This window comes from Octodon degus, unplaced genomic scaffold, assembly GCF_000260255.1.
Source record: "Octodon degus isolate 3935 unplaced genomic scaffold, OctDeg1.0 scaffold00090, whole genome shotgun sequence".
NCBI classification, from domain to species: Eukaryota; Metazoa; Chordata; class Mammalia; order Rodentia; family Octodontidae; genus Octodon; species Octodon degus.
The window spans coordinates 2,972,868-2,987,834 of record NW_004524666.1 but is presented as its reverse complement, the minus strand read 5'-3'; positions in this window follow the sequence as shown (position 1 = coordinate 2,987,834).

The window sequence follows — 14,967 nt, the reverse complement described above, 5'->3', positions numbered from 1 at the left end:
TAAAACTTCCATACTGCATTCTAGGATATAATGCCTTTCTTTCAATACACAATTTTAAAAGTATGAATGGAATGTAATTGAAAGAAATTCCTGAAATTTAACAATTATCTTCTCATGAATTTCTTTCTGCATTATTTCTAGGTAAGCTGGTGTATCAGAGAAATTTTATTAAGTCCCAGGAATAAATGCTCAGGGTAAGTATATTTTTTCCTGGTAGCATATAGAAATGGTATCTAATCACATTTTGGAGTCTAATGAATCTTCAACTAAAGTTAGTAATTAAATAGTATACTTAAAGTAAATCATGGGAGTAATTTTTGAAAAAATGCTCTGCTAAATTTGTACTCTCAATGTTTCTTCTGAAGCTTGTTTCTCGCATGCAGCTTGCATTTTTGTGCACGAATCACTTTGGCTTATGTTGTCTATTTCAAGACTAATAAAATTATATTTCTAAATAAACCAGTACGAGATTGCAGCACTCTGCCTCCAGCAGAGCGTGTTGGGTAGAGCTATAGCTGTCAGCGAGGGCTTTCTCTGCTGGGAGTAGTTTCTCAGTTCAATTGTGTTTTCTCAACAAATTAGAATAAAACAACCCATGATTAAATAGGATGAAAATATGATCGAAAGGTGAATGATGTGGGTCTTTATGTTAAATTATCCTACAAGAGACACTACATCTGCTGAGCTACACCTGCATGGTGTTGCGAGCGGTCTCTGCTTTTGACATTTACTCCTTCTGGAGAGTCACTTCATATAAATCCACAAAATATTAAATGCTTAATAGTTTCTCAAGTTGTTTTTCCTTCAAAGTAAGTACAACATTTGGTGGATTTATTGAACTGGGATATAGCATGATGCCTCGGGGAAGCTAAAAATCTTTTCACTAAAATGCTTAGAAATAATGACAGCTCACATCTTTAGTAGGGTCTAGGAATTCAGATCAATTGTGAAGGATGAAAAATAAGCAAGAGAATGCGAAGCATTCAGGATATGGAGAAAGGAAAGGCAAAGCCAGCCAACTTCAGGGGTCCAACTTTGATCTTTCCTGTTAACTTTCTGAATGAAATAAGTTTTCCTAGTGTACTTTTATTAAATTTGCAAACAACATCACTAAACGACTATTTTAGTTTTATTTTTAGTGCTGAGCCTTAAATTGTTTGTGAAGGGTCATGAATAGACTTAGTGACTTTACTTTTTTATTAATTTTGTGTAATGCTATTGAAATTTCTCTAGTCTTCCTATTAAGTTAAATAATACATCTTCATCTAAGACAATATGGCTTCTTTGGAGAGCTAATACCTCAATCATCATTAATATGTTTCCAGGAGCTGGTCTTTCAATTAGATTTTTGAACTGGTTTCAGGTGGAGTGAAGTCTTATGTACATATATTATTGCTTTAGTATTGGGCATTTGCAGTTTGAGTGATAACTTTTTTTCCTCAGAAAGTATGATACCAGGCCGGGGAGATGGCTCAGTGGAGTAAGTGCTTCCCTGGCAAGCGCAAGGGCCTGAGTTCAATCCCCGGTTCCGCAAAATAAAAAAAAAAAGAAAAGAAAATATGATACCAAAAGAAAATACGATACCTAAAGCCTGTTTCCAACATAATAAACCCTGCTCTAGTTATCTAAAGATGCTGTGCACAGTACTAAGTTGGTGTTCAATAAATAATATTTGATTAAGTCAGACAAAACTCACTATGCCTGCAGATCAAGCCCCAACAGTCTGTGGCAGTGCTCTGAGTGCTCAGGACGTGGATCTCTTGGTCCAGAAGATGTGGAGCTCTGTGACAAAGAGGAAGAGCAGTGGTGAGAAGGAATTTCTTCCAGGCTTACGAGGGCAGTGCCAATATAAATACTACCTTGGAATATTTCATGCTGCTCTCTATAATCACCAGGACCCCACCTATATTTTTTCCCCAGTATCTATATTTCTGTTACCCAGTACCTGGTAACATATCAATAATATGAATTTTCTTGATCCAGTTTTTGAGACCTTTATTTTGTGTCACACTTAAAGTGAGTTTGCAGACGATAAAGTATTCAAATTCTTCCATTTGAGACCTTGAAATAATGTAGCTTTAATATTTATATGTGCTATTTAGGAACACTATAAAATTTATTGTCAGTTATGTTTAAAACAAATTAAGAATCTACAAATGCAAATTTGAATTCAAGCTGCACAAGCACTCTTAGATTATAATATATAGGCAATAAATTACAGAGTGAGATTTATTTTTTTTAAATGCAAATGAACCCATCTGGAAAAATATGATAAAATCCTAACAATTTAATAGAAGAAATAAAACTTGGAAAGCACTAGTGACTGAGAATTTTCTTGATGAATAATGGTTTGTGCTGGATAACAAATTAAAAATAAGCTTTCAATTTTGAGTGTGGTAAGTGATATCTTTTGGAATGCTTATATACAGACTAGATAAATAAAATCCTTTTATGTTTCAAGCTCTGGATAATCATAGGGGTGCAGATTTCAAAAAAAATTAAAAATTATATATATATATATATATATATATGTATTTATTTAGTACAGGGTTTTGCTTCGCAGCTTGGACTCATAGTAATCTTCCTGTTTCAGCTTCCCCAGTGCTGGGATTACAGGAGTGCACCACCATGCCTGATTTCAGCGGCCAGCTTTGCCCCCAGGGCCAGCATAGCACATGGTACTGGGAATAGAACTCGGGTCCTTGCACTTGCCAGGCAGGCGCTTAGATCACTGAGCCATCTCCCAACCTTAGAGATACAGTTTTAATTTGATACCTGTGCTGAGAGTCCAGGTGACTTGAGGGGAATCTTGGTTAACTGAAAGAAGATACAGACATAGTTACGTTTCTGAAAGCACTGACTTTGGAGGAAGCATACAGTAACAATAGAGTTCGAATTGCTTAAGTGACTGAGAAATGGTGGCACTCCTTACATCAAGATAAGCTATAAATAATGGCAGCCTCAGGATTTTTTGAGGCCTGTGAAACACAGAAGCAGGAGTTGTCTACCAGAAATATGCGTTGACATCTTTTACAAATGAAATAAGCAGTTTATTGGCAAAACCGTACTCTTGCCTAGAGGCCTCGCAGAACTTTGTCTGCTGAAATATATTAATGAACTTCACCTAAAATAGTAATGCAAAATTCTCCATAATGTGCCTTGACATATGTATCACATTTCATTTTACTTTATGCTAAATTATCTTGATTTTCTGCAACGTTTACTATTAACCAATCATTTTAGTGCTATAGTTTCATTAATTGGTGAATCTCTGTCTTTTTTTAGTCAGGGTCTCCTTATATAGTTCAGGCACGCATTGAACTCACATTGATCTTTTTTCCACAGCCTAAAATTACAAGTGTGTGCCACCATGGTTTTATTATTTTATTTATTTATTTCTTTTTCTTTTCTTTTTTTGCAGTACTGGGGATTGAACTCAGGACCTTGTACTTGCCAGGCAAGTGCTTATTCTACTGAGCTATCTCCCCAGACCTATAATTTTAAATACTGACTTTAGAAAAAAAAAATCTTTAAAACGTTTGCTATTTACATCATTAATCTCCAAAATTTTCAATTTTCTTAGCGGCAGCATAGGTGGAAACTTCTATCAGAAAGAATGTCATTCTATTTGAAAGTCATTTCTTTTAAGATCCAGGTGTGCGAAAACTCTTACTAAGCATTCTTGGAAGCATGATACTTATTAAAGTCTTCAAAATATTTGCGAGCGCAATCAGTCTGAAAATGGATACATTTAATGCTCTAATACCTACTTTTCGCATCACTTTATGGTAACACGTTTCTTGACATTGTTAGAGAATATGATCAGATAATAAGTAAATAATTTTCTTAATCTTGGAAAATTTCCCTTAACTGGTTTCAAAAGTCAAATTTGACAATTCAATCTCCCTGATTACCCACTTGGACCCATGTGTTCTCAAATGTCCAGCTCATCCTCATTCTTCTCACCCACCTGAGTGATTGTTTTCTAACTCTCCTAGCCGGACAACCTGTAAGTGGTGCTTTGTCTTTCCCCACAAGTGTTACAATTACTCTAAGATGTTTCTAAGTTAATGGAACTCTCAATATCCTCAACAGGTTCATAGTGAAAAATGTGTATCAAAGTTAATGTCACTTTTTATACCTTGGATTTTCTTTTATACTGTAAAATAGGAAGCCTTATTATTCATACAAGAAGTGTTATTTGATTAACAAAGAAAAGCTGACACTTTGTGGAATGCAATCTGATAACTCATAACCATGATAAAATAAAAGCAACTCATTTAATTGTATAATAGTTCTATAAGTATAATTACTTTTTTCTTATCGTGTTTATGAATTGTGCTACATTCCACAAAATGCCAACCTTTCTTTGAGAATCTATTAACCCTTTTTGTTTGAATAATAAGACTTCTTACAGTGTTCATCTCAATTCTTAGACAAGAGAATGCTTTCTTTAGAAGAAGAAAACAACAAGTTACATTATTCAACTGTTTTATGAAAAATCCCCAATTTAAGTTCTGAAGGTTATTCTCATATTTTATACTTGCTCCAATTATCAGAAATTATCTATTCAGTATATGTGAAAGGTACTTATTTCAAATAGTCAGCTTCATATTTTGAAATCAAAGAGGAAATACATTCATAATGAAAACATAAGAAAGCCTTCAATTTTAAAAATCAGTTCAGCTTTTGTTCATTTTAGCTATAAAGGGGAAAGCTCTAATAGAAAAGAAAAGCAGATTTCCTCAAATTGTATTTAAACACATTTACTTAATGACTTAGTTATAAGTATCATAAGAGGCTCTTGTAGTTAAAAATCAACCTTGATTTTGGTCTGTTACCCCACAAGATTTGAAGTCATTTAACAAATAAAAGTTCATAATTTGTGGGTCTGGGAGTTGGCAGATTTTAGCTAAGTTATCAGGACATCCAACATGTTAAATATTTGAAATTTATGACATTTAACTTAGAGCTAGTTTTGCATGTATATTAGTAAATTTTAAAGTCATGGATTATATCCTCACATACACTGTAGATCTAGCAATATAGTTTATATTCTATTGCCATCATGAGTTATAAACAGCTCGCGGTTACTGGTTGGATTGTTCATTTTTTTCACCACTCATTGCTTACAGATCTTTGCATATACCCGGAGAAGTAGATAATATATCAAAAATACTAATATCCTTAATGCAATTAAGAGTAGTAAGGCACATTCTTAAAGAAAATGTTAGCTATGTACTACAATTTTGAGAAAATGAAGTGAAGCAAAACCAGGCGCAAACAAGGGAAGATTTAATGAGATATTTCCTGTCAAGCTCTGTGCTTGCAGTCGCAATGATCAAAGGACCTGCCGTCATCATACTGTTCATCACTGACACAAAGAGAATGAAAATACGTCCACTGGAGTGATGATGTTTAAGGCATGGCGTGTTTTGGAACTCGACTGGGTGTCTTTTTACACTTGGAACAAAGTTGGAGAAGATTCTGGAGGAGATTAAAAAACTAGTCTAGCAACCCATCAAGATTTTCCCAGAGTTGTCGAAAGAGAAGAATTTTGAACTTGAATTCAGACACTGAATATTGGCGTTCTCTTTGTATGACATTCTTGATTAACTTTTAAGGAAGAGCATCTCTGAGGATTAGATTAGCTGTGTTTATAGAGAGGGACTCATAGTTCTTTAAAAACTAAACGTAAATTAGACAATGTGTTTATCCAGAGATCATGTTATTACTATGAATGTAATAAAACCATCTTTCCAGAAGCCACCAGTGAGTTTTCTTTCCCCATTGTGTAAGGAGACTAGGTAGGTGGGACACATTTTGTCTCGTGTCAAAATGAAGCAGTGTAAAGTGATTATCTAAGCCGTTTCAGACTGGGCTACCTCTGTCACTTTCATATCTGGCTTTATAATGTCAGTCTTCTGAGGCCGAATTTGTGATGTTCCTCAGAGGGAGTACCCAGCTTATAACCTAGTCATTTATTTTTTTTTCCTGACATACATCTGTATTGTCTTAGGTGAACTTCCTTTTCCATTTTGGTACTTGAAGAGATCTCGACTTTTTGTCACTCTTGCACTGTTTGCCCAACTTTCCTTGCTGCAGAGGGAGGAAGAAATGTGCCTGGCATCATATTTTGCCTCAGCCTTTTACCCTCTGATTCTTAGATGCCAGCCAGGAGAGTAAGGTCTGATGTGCTTTTGACCATGTGACGAATGTAGTCAGCACAGTCCTGGCCTTTCAAGGAGATTTTGTTTTTCCAGATTTGTTATGATCTGTTACGTAAACATGTTAATTTAGAGGTTGGTAGGACACCTGCATTTTCCCTAAAGTATGCCCTATGCAGCAACCTCTATCAGCAATAAGGCTGACATTATTGGTAACCTGATTCCTCTGTCTTGATTAAGTCAACTATTGGGCAGAAAAATGAAAAGTCTTTTTTGAATTATTGCTCTAAAAATCCTAACATGAATTTAGTAATTTTTGAAAGTATAGCCTGAACAGTTAAGAAAAATCTGAACCTTAACCCTTTGCATCAGCATATCAGTGAGAAGCAGAAGCAAGAGCAGACATTTGGTCTGCCTTGTCCCGCTGGAGAAGCAGGGGAGTCGTCTCGAAGGCCTCGGAGGCCTAACAGTGCTTCATGCACACCATGTTCATAGCAGTGCAACTCGCAATGTCTAAGCCTCGGAAATAGCCTATCTGCCTGTGGGCAGATAAATAAAGGAAATTTGTCTTGTCTATATTTTGATTTGGGCATAAAGAAGGATAAATGTGAGTAATTTGTGGGGAAAATGGATGCACCTTGAGACCTTAATGTTAAGTAAAATAATTGAGACACACAGAGTTAAATATAGCATGTTTTCTCTTATATTTGAAACCTAAATATTACAGGTTATAGCAAACAAGGAAGTAGACATTATGCAGATGGAAAGGAGATCTTAGGATAAAAATAAAGGGGAATAGTGGAGGGGAAACGGAAGTAAAATTATTAACATGTGACATATATGTGTATCCAGCAATGTATATGCATGTGACAGTATACATGTACATGACATGTATGTGCACAAACACCCAACAATGAATATATTCATTATGTATCACAACCAAACACTATAATATTAAACATTAAAAAACATGTATGACAACTATAAGTATACACACACACACACACACACACACACACACACAGAAAGCCAGTGGTGGGGATGCCAGTCTCAAGACTCAAGACTCAAGATCTGAGACCAGAGCTTTGGAGGTAGAGGCGCAAGATGAAGGGTAATCTTTCTTCTTCTAAATTTGTCTTCTACAGCTCAGCAAACTATCTCATTGCTATTTGTTTCTCAATAAAATTATTGAAAAAAATAAATTTGTCTTCTCAGTAGGTTCTTGAAGGAAGGGTTGATACTCATGCTCACCAGGGGCATCTGCTCTACTTATTGCAGAGTGAGACATTTACTGTACTCAATGTGTCAGTCAGGGCTCTGCAGAGAAATATGGCCTCTGTGTATGTGTTGTAGCTAAAAAAACTAACTCAACTGAAGAAAGAAAATAGTAGTGATCACTTGATTACCTAAAGTTATTAGCATGAGCTAAAACTTAGTAAGACCAGAACAATGAATGGTTGATACACACATTAAAAACAAAAGAACATTATCAAACAATTTGGGCTATCAATCTTAACCTCACTAAGATTGATAGCCCAAATCATTTGATAATAACAATAAGCTTTTCTTCTGGATGGTTAACAACCTAAGTTTGCAGACCAAAATTAGAGAAAAAGGAGGGCTACAAGGAAAGTCAACATTTTGGCCCTACCCTTCTAAGGTCAATTAAGACTCAGGACATATGAGAACTTGTACTGTAACGTCATGTACCTCGGTAGTGTCCCAAATTTTCTGATCAAGAAGATTATGGGGCCAAAGAGGAAAGTGATCGATGACATAGAGTGGGCCTAAGGAGAGTCACATGGGGAGAAGATACTCTCTCAGGCTTTCACAGAGAGCACATTGGCCAAGCATTGGCTGTGACTCATCCACGTGGCTGCACTGATAAAGGTTCTACAATCTGAGGTACAGGATCTCAGGACAAATCCTGAGGGCATTTCACTGACCTTCTCAGACCAAAAAGCTACAACTCTTGTTGCATAGGTCCTGCTTTACCTTGGTCTTAACCATCCAGCAGAAAAGTATGAAGATGAAATTATAAGAAATAAAGCCATGCTGTTAAGTTGAGCTGTGGGGGACTCAGGTCAATAATTTCTGACATTGCCAGTTAAACAGAAGACCCAATGCTATTATGGGCTACTGGACTCTTTTAGAATATTTTGCTGAGTTTACACACCTATAATATTCAATAACGGAACTTAGAAAAAATGTGGTATACAGATGAATGTCCATTTTGTATCTGTGTTTTCAAAGTGGTTGGGATAGATATATAGTTACATTCTGTTAATGAATAGAATGATTTGTTCTAATGGTGTTTGTAAATAGGATCACAAGTCCGCATCTTGTACAGCAATTAACCACTAAGAAGAATATATGCAGTGTATTATTTGTTGAAAAATAAAAAAAAATTAAAAAAAAACCAAAAGAACATGAAATACAAATCTAACAGCTCTCATATGATGAAAAGAAGACTCAGATTAACTGGAATAAATAAAGTATCTGAAGATAGTACAGATAGCATTAAAAAATCTCTATTCATTGAAAAATAGTAAAAAGCCAAAACAAAACTTTCCAAAGAAAGGAAGAGAATTTAATATACATAAGAACAGAAACTTAAAAGTGGTTAGTACTCACTTTTAAAGTAAACCCAATGGAGGGGCAGGGGAGATAGCTCAGTGGTCTAAGTGCCTGTCTTGATTTAGAGAGTGACAGTTGTAATTTCATCTTTGTCATTTCTAATTGCATTAATTTGGGTATTTTATCTCCTTTTTGAAAAGGTGGCTACGGTTTGCTATTTTGTTTATTGCTTGTCTTAGTTATTTTTCTCATTGCCGAAACAAAAATATCTCACACACAAAGTTAAAAGAAGAAAGGTTTATATAGCGGATAGTTCATAAAAGTTTCAATCCATAGTTAGCTGGCTCCAGGCTGGGTGGACTGGCATAGGGACACTGAAATGGAGAAGCAACTCCTGGAAGGCAGAAAGTAGGAAGGCAGCAAATAGTGAGGCTGCAAGTGACAAATGACAACAGCAGCCTTCTTTCTATTTTATCCAGGCTAGCCCCACTCAGGATGCCCAGGGTAGGATGCTTTTAATTGTAGCACAATACAATGGGTCAATCCCAGTGTCATACAATGAATCTGTCCCACCATCACGTCCTTAATCCCAGCATCACACACCCTAGATCCAGCCACCTTCAAAAGCCCCACCTGTGACTGCACGAGGCTTTGAGTAACACCTAGACACAAGCCAAGAAGCAATTGTTTGATTCATTGAACCTTTGGTATTTGGTCTCAATTTCATTAATTTCTGTTCCGATCCATATTATTTTATTCCTCATATTAGTTTGTTTGAATTGCTTCTGTTTTTCTAGGAGGTGTATCATTAGATCATTTATTTTGGCTCAGTCTGTTTCTGTGGATATTCCCAACTATAAACTTTCCTCATAGTACTGATTTCTCTGTGTCACCTCTGTTCTTTTTTTTTTTTTTTTAATTTTTGTATTTTAGGAAAGGGTCTTCAGGGTGTTCAGGATCTCACTACTAGATTGGACTCATAGTGATCTGTCTGTTTATAGCCTCCCAAGAGCTGGGATTACAGGCACAAGCCACCACGTCCAGTCTCAACTGCCCTCTCAGCATGCCCTGGGGGCAGGGCTGTCACAGCAGTTCCCAGGATCAAACCCCCAGTCCCTGTGCCTGCTTGCAGGGGTTTTAATCACATGTTATTTGGTCAGCCCTATGTTCTGGTTTGTTGTACTAGTATTATCATTTAGTTTTAGAAACTGTCTTATTTCTTCTACAACCCATTATCTATTTGTGTAGTTTTTATGCATTTTGTTATGATCTGATATATCAAGGTATAATTTCAGTTCTTTAAATTCCATTAAGCTTGCTTTATTGGCTAGTATGTGATATATTTTGGAGAAAATTCCATGTGTTACTTTTTTTGAGATAGGAAGTTTAGGCTGGCCTTGAATTGACTTATATAGCCCAGGCTGGTCTAAACTTTATAGCTTCTGCCTCAGCTTCTTGTGCTCTGGGATCAAAAGCGTGGGCTACCATACCTGGCTACTATGTGTTCTTTTTTGTTGTTGTTGGGTGAAACACATGTGATGTCTATTAAGTCCATTTGTTTAAAGTTTTCTTAATCGTCTGATATGATGTTGTTGACTTTTTGTCCAGTTGATTTTTTTTTTCAGGTGAACTGTTTGTGACAGTGGGGTACTGAGATTCTCCAATATAATTGTCTTTGTTTATCTACTCTTTTATGCCAAGTAATATTTTATTTATAAAGTTGGGTACACCGTTGCTTCACATATATAAGCTAATAGGTAGTGACGCTTTGCTTCTTTTGATCAATTTTGGCTTAAAGACCACAATGTCTGAATATAGGATAAATATACCTGCATTTTGGGAGTTTTGTTTGCATGAAATATTGTTTTCCATCCTTTGATTTTTGGCTTATGATTTTCTTTCTTGGGTTGATACTCTTATGACAGAGCAACAATGTGCCTGTCTCACTGTTTGATGGCTGTGATTTTAATTCCGTTGTCTAATATTAACCTAGTTCAACCTTAACCTGGTGGAGTAAATACCCAGTGGAACAGTCACGCATATACCACGCATGACTTAAGTTGGTGTGAATCTGTTAAATATCTTTCTTGTATATAGTAAACCACTGGATTTTGTTTCTTGGTTCATTTTTTCAGTCTGCACATTTTCATTGTGCAATTGAGATCATTCACATTGGGCATTATTTCTGACCAGTACTGATTTTTTCTGCATCATTGCCTATTTTCCTGTCACTGATTCCCTCTGTCCCTTCTCCTTAACTGCTTGCTCTACCTGAGGGATTCATTCTATCAGAAGTTTTGTCATTGCTAGCTTCACTCTCTCTTTTTTTGTTGTCTTAGCTATTTATCTCTATGCTGAGACAAAATACGCAACACTCAAAGTTAAAGGAGAAAAGGTTTATTTGGCTCATATTTTGTAGAGATTTCAGTCCTTAGTTGGCTGGTTCCATGGCAGGGTGGCACAGCAGAGGCAAAAATATTCCATGGCAAAGCAAGACACACAAGAGATGTCAAGTCTAAGCAAATTTAGCAGATTTTTCTGCCCCTTTTTTATTCTATCTGAGCTACTGGGCTTAGGGTAGGTGATAAACTAATCACAGAACCTGATCGAACACCACACACTCTGATGCAGGGTCACCTCTGCATCCCCGTTCCCATGACTGCATGAGCATCTAGACACAAGCCCTGGTATATGGTTTCCTTGAAAAAACTTTGAAGCTCTGATTTGGTGTCAATTAATTTCTTGATGTGCTCTTTGTTATAAAAGTATCTTATTTCTCCATCAATTTTTAAAGATTATTTTGTGGGTCATATCAGCCTGGGTTGGAGACCTCCCATTTACCACTTCATTCTAGGCTTCCCTGACTTCAAAAGTTTCTGGTGAATTTTCTGTAATTCTGGTGGGTTTACTTTGTTTGTTTGTTTATTTATTTATTTGGTACAGGTTCTTGCTATGTAACTCAGACTCATAGTGATCCTTCTGTTGCAGCCTCCCAGTGCTAGGATGCAGGCGTGTATCACCATGCTTGTTTTTAGTGGCTGGCCTGGTGTGGGGTTGACACAGCATGCAGTACCAGGGATTGAATCCACGGTATCGGGAATTGAACCCAGGTCCTTGCACTTGCCAAGCAGATCCTTAGACCACTGAGCTATGTCCCTGGCCCCCTCTATTCGGGTTCCTATAAAAGTGAGTGCTAACCACTTTAAAGTTTCTGTTCTTATGTATGTTGTATTATTTTCTTTTCTTTGGAAAGTTTTTTGTTTTGTTTTGTTTACCATTTTTTCAACAAATAGAGATTTTTAAAAATGCTATTTGTGCTAACTTCTGATACTGTATTTATTCCAGTTAATCTTAGTCTTCTTTTCATCGTATAGGAGCTGTTAGATTTGTATTGAATGTTCTTTTGTTTGTAATGTGTTTCTTACTAGTTGAACATCAACAACAGCCCTGTTTTCAGGTTCTGACCATCTGGCTTCATGACGTAGATCCAACTCATAGTAATTTTCCCGTTTTCAGACTCCCAAGTGCTGGGATTGCATGCATGAGCCACTATGCCCAGTCTCAGTAGCTGTTTCAGCATGCCCCAGGGGTGGGGCCAGGATGGCACACTGGAGATCAAACCCTGGCCTCTGAGCTCTGCCCAATCAGATGCGTTAGTCTGCTGAGCTATCTGGCCAGCCCTATGTTTCTTGCTTTTTAAAGGACTCCTTTTTTTAATCTTTTTTTTCTTTACAGTACTTGGAAACAAACTAGGGATCTTGTACTTACCAGGCAGGCATTTATGCCACCAAGCTATATCTCTGACCCATGGACACTTCTTTTCTTTTAATTTTTTTTTTTCATTTTATTGAGAAACAAATAGCAATGAGACAGTTTCGAAACTGATAAATAGGACAGTTTCAATAATTAATACATTGTACATCGTTATCTTCTTAGTGGTTATCCATAGTACAAAATGCAGACAGGATATCCTGTCCAAACACTACTAGTACAAATCTTTTTTTCTCATTGAATTAAGTGAAAGTAGCTGTATATCTATGCTATTTGGTATATACATAAACAAAATGGTCCTTTTTTCTTGTTTAGTCCTGTCAGCGATGGGTATTCCATTGGCATCTAAATACTATAGGTGAGTAAATTCAGCAAAACAATCAAACACAGTCCAGCAGTTCATAATAGTATTGGGTTATAAACAGAAGCTGATGACTTGAGTCTTTCACAGCTCAGCATTTTAATATGGCTTTACTTTATATCCCTCATTTTTATACTTTTCTGCTGAATAGTTAAGAACCAGATAAAGCAAGACCTATATAACAAGAAATGTAACTTTTGTATCTGATAAGACCAATCAAGTACTCTCAGGATTTATCCTGTAACACTGTACCACAGTTCACAGATCCTTTGTCAGTGTCAGCAATGGAGATGAGTCATGGCCATTGCTTGACCAGTTTGCTCTCTGTGAAAGCCTGAGAGAATGTTTTCTCTCCATATGATTCCCCTTAGGCACATGCTATGTCATTGATCACATTGCTCTGTGGCCACATTATCTACTTGTTCAAAACATTTGGGACACAATTAAGTTACATGATGTTACAGTATAAGTTCTCCTATGTCCTGAGTCTTCACTGACCTTGAAGGACAAGGGTCAAAATGTTGACTGTCCTTGTAGCCCTTCTATTTCTCTAATTTTTGGTCTGCTAAGTTAGATTGTTAACCCTACAGAAGAGAAGTTTATTATTACCCTACAACATTTGCAGTTGCGTTTAACCTCACTATCTGTCTGAGTATCAAACATATTAGGTATAACATGGAACACATAATTTCCATCAAGTATTGATATGTTAAACTTTAAGTCCCTACAGAATATGGAGATAAAAATTTAAAAAAATGAAAAATATTTAAAGGATATGAATGAACATTTACATATTTTTTACATGGAAATTTAGGCATCTTTTTTTGTGATAGCAGGGATAGAACTCAAGACCTTGCACTTGGCAAGCAATCACATATTCCAATGAGATATATCCCTGGCCAGAAATGCAAAAATAACCATATATAGCATTGTAGCAGGATACTCCTGTGACATTTTTTTCTTATTTTTTTTTTCCATTTACTACCCCCTTTTTTTTCCTTAAAAAACAAGCTTTTACTTGAGAGACATTATGGTAATAATCATTATGTCATGGCAAGAAGTACATATTTAGAAGACTAGAATGACAGGCATTCCAAGCATGACCCTTCTATTACACATTGCCAACATCAGTGCAGTTGCTTGGTTCACAGGTATCAGCATGTATAATTAGTGAGGGTGAGAATCCTACCAATTAACTGGTAGTATCAAAAAGCTACTTCTATTTCTCAGGATCATTTCCTGCCCATCTTGTATGTATGAATGTATAGCTTTGCCCCTGTCCTGTTTTCCAGCTTTTCTCCTTTCCCTCTCCTCATTTTCCAATCCTCAAGTTCTTGCTTTCCTTTTGAATGTGTTATACTTTCTATTTCTATTTCTTCTTTTGAGTCCTTATAGTGGGAAGACTATACAATATTAACACATTTGGGTCTGGTTTATTTCACTTATGAGTATATTGTTAAGTGACATCCACTTAAATATGAAGGCTTCAAGTTTATCATTCTTTTTTTTTTGCTTCCTTCTTTTAAAAATTTTTTTCCATAATTTTACTGATAAACAAATAGCAATGAGACAGTTTCAAATCAAATTGGTAGGACAGTTTCAATAATAACAAATTGCATACATTCCTCCCAGTGGTTAATTGCTATATAAGATGTAGACATGATATCCTATCTACAAACACCATTAGAACAAATCACTCTATTCATTAAGAGAATGTAACTATATAGCTGTCTTAACCACTTTGAATACAAAGAAAGAAAATGGACATTCATCTGTATACCTTTTTTTGTTAAGTTATTTGAATATTATAAGTGTGTTAACTCAGCAAAATAATCTAAACGAGTTCAGTAGTCGATAATAGTATTGGGTCTTCCACTTGACTGGCAATGTCAGAAATTGTTGACCTCAGTGCCCTAGAGCTCAACATAATAGCATGGCTTTATTTCTTATATTTCATTTTTATACTTTTCTGCTGGGTGGTTAAGACCAAGGTAAAGCAGGACCTATGCAACAAGAATTGTAGCTTTTGGGTCTGAGAAGGTCAGTGAAATGCCCTCAGGATTTATACTGAGATCCTGTACCTCAGATTGT